Source organism: Acyrthosiphon pisum, chromosome A1 (genome assembly GCF_005508785.2).
Source record: "Acyrthosiphon pisum isolate AL4f chromosome A1, pea_aphid_22Mar2018_4r6ur, whole genome shotgun sequence".
NCBI classification, from domain to species: Eukaryota; Metazoa; Arthropoda; class Insecta; order Hemiptera; family Aphididae; genus Acyrthosiphon; species Acyrthosiphon pisum.
This window is the reverse complement of record NC_042494.1, coordinates 8,438,600-8,442,090: the sequence shown is the minus strand read 5'-3', so window position 1 is coordinate 8,442,090 and position 3,491 is coordinate 8,438,600.

Genomic DNA, 3,491 nt, shown 5'->3' with positions numbered 1-3,491 from the left:
CTCAAGAGTTGATGGTAAATGAGCCTCAAGGGTTGGTGGTAAATGAGCCTCAAGAGTTGATGGTAAATGAGCCCCAAGAGTTGGTGGTAAATGAGCCTCAAGAGTTGGTGGTAAATGAGCCTCAAGAGTTGGGGCTAAATGAGTTGCCAATACTACCACCTAGGATTCCAAAAAGGGGTCGTCCAAAAGGTTATTTTAAGTTTTTAATTAAGGTTTATTATTTCACTTACTTAAGCCACAGTATAATATGTAGGTAATGATAAGACAGCAATTGGCATTCCAAAAATAGAAAAGTGGATTCAGTTGGGTTGGTTTGTTTTCAAAAACTGCCATTGAAAATAAAACAATCTGAAATGTTAAAATGGTTAGTAGACGAAGAATTGGCAATGCTTGCAATCAATACAAACAAATTGATCTGTGAAAGCGATATTGAATGCATACCAGAAAAAGTACCAAGTGCAATAATTGATGAAACTATAGCTGTAGGAGAAATTAAACAATTTTTTACAACAGATGGATGGACTGCTGTCCAACAAATTATTAATATCAAAAAACAACGTGCAACTTGGGTTTGTCCTGTTTGTTCAGAAGATGCTTCCACAAAATCCATTTGCTGCAATCGCTGTTTGGAATGGTCTCATTTTATATGCGCAAGAGTAAATGAGAATGTGAAATAAAAACAGTGGTTTTGTAATACTTGTAAATTAGCAGCCAAATAATTTTAATTTTTACAACGTGATTTTTTCAAGTGTTTAATGTTAACGTGCGTTACCACCGTAAGTGTTTAACGTGATTTACTTTAGTGTTAGGTTATAATTTATAATATAGTTAATAGTTATAGTATTTTACTATATTATAATATCATGGTATAAAAATAGTAGGAATAATGAAGTAAGGTATAAAGAAGTATGTTCAACTCGACAGTGTCGCGAATATACCCAGCAAATAGTATGTTGATTATGTTGGTAAGTCGGAAGTCCTATGATTTATATGATTATGTATAATAAATCTATATATATAATATTATAAACTTATAAATAATATTCTGTGGAGAAAATGTTATAATATTATCATATTATATCTTTATCGGTTATCAGGGTCTAGTGACACTTATCAATTACGGTAATTGATATCAGATATACTATCAGTAATAATATTACGTCCAATCAGGTGACAGGACGTGAAAATAGCCACTACGTTTAACAAAACATGCAAACTAAATAAAGCACAAATATTCACCACATAAATAAGATTTATAATGCTACATTTACACATAAGTTAGTATTTTAAGTAATAATTATTTAAATTTCTCAAAATGGAAACTAATTGTATCAATGATTCAAAACTAAGGGAATTAATTAAATTTTACAATTTCAGGTTAAGCTTGTTTATTTAATTATATACAAGTAGAACAAATAGAAAACAACTTACCTATATATATTATATTAAAAACAAATATTGATGGAACTTGCCAATTTTATTTTTAAGAATTGTTCTTACACTGTTGATGATGTTAAACATGAAACTATTGTAACTAACAACACAAACATAAAACACATACCACATATAACGCAAACATTTATAGGATAATGCAACATACAACATATAACGACAATAATTGTTTGAAGGTTTTGTTTATAGAGGTACAATGTATTCGTATATAAATTGGGTCACCACAATATCAATCTTGATGTTGTAATATCATTTATTTGATTATTTACAATTCAATTTCGTAAGATAGCAGGTTAGGTACCAATTTATTACTATCAAAAACAAATTCTTAAGGTGTATATAACTGTATATCTTACCCTAAATATTATATCATTAATAATTTTAGGTTAGTATATATAACATTTATAGACTATGTATGTGTATTGTGACACATAAAATATAGCTGGATAAAAATGCTTACTAAAAGTTATGAGAATGAAGGTGAAGTGGACCACGATATAATTTAGTAGCATAAGTAATAACACCATTAGGAGCCAATCCATTAAGTCCTTTCAAAGTATTTTTATGTTTATAAGAACTATACTTTCGTCAATTTTTGGTCCAGAAGTGATTTAGGAATATTGTATGAAATTTCAGTACAATCTAATGACCAAAAACTTTATTATAAATAGGTAAACAAATATTTATATTTTGTTTCTATCTTGTTCTATGGTCATCTCAGCAGATAACTAAATGTTTATTTTTCTTAAGTTCCACTAAAGTATAAAAATTAAAATTATACCTAAAACCATTTACTTTAAGTTCTTTATAAACTAATGCGGTACTTGTATGAATTGATAAATTAAGTAGATATTTAATTATGAAGCTTATAGTTACTATAAATATGAATAGATAATTAGTCAAAGTTCCTCATCAAATTGAAATCCATAAATATAAATAGATTGTATCAAGAATAAATAAATAATTATTTTTTGTGCATTATTAAATATAAATTTAACTTCTTTAAATATGAAGAATTTTTGAAAAGTATTATTTAAAAAATGTATATGGATATCCCACTTGAGTCTATAGCAAATAATTAAACCAAGATTTTTAATTCCCTCACATTATCTAGTTTAACACACTCTGGCCCACATGTTTTATTAGATATTGAAACACATTTTGTTGAATGGAATAAATAATGGACTTAATAGATTAAATTATTTTCATTTAAAATATTACATTTCTGTGGGTTGAAACAAATATATTTAGATCTTAGTCGATTTAGTTTATTCTTGCAAAACCAATTATTTATAATATTTAGAATTTTATTTGCTTCACAATAAAAAGCATCTGTAGTTTGTTAGGATAATAATACCTACAGCAGTATAATCAGAAAAACATAAAATTTCAGTATTTAAATTTGTCTGAATTTTTAATAAACCAAAAATAAAGATTAAATGGATGTTTTTCAGGGGATGTAAATGAAAGAGATACATTTTTATCCCAATAAAATAGAGTAGGTCCATTTTTTTTTCAGTTAATACCTATTTTAAATTACAACTACATATTTTATTATTTTGTGGAATGTGCATCTGCTCTCCTGTCATGTAAAAAATTAAATAATTTAAAATTCAAATAAGTTTTAACTTTTATCAGTTAATAATATAATGTGTACCTATATATATTTACCAGAATATACTTATTTAATATAATTTACCTCAAGGATTGAGCCCAAACTATAAATTCAATATCATTTGCTGGAAATCAAAAAATTTGCTGATTTCTCTGTTGGAAATGTGAGAACACAACGAAGCCAAACATTGAACCACCATTTCGACACGAGGTATAAGACAACTATTTAACAAATTTAAATTTGGATTAAATACTATGTAAAATGTGTCTAATTGCCACTCACCTTGAAAAAACTATCCAAATATCTAAACATTGACACGCAGATTCCAAGAGCAAACGTCCGTGTAACACTTACAAACAGATGGCTCAAAAAGAAAAACACAACAAATAAATATTCATTAGTAGGTATGGTTAATAATTATAAA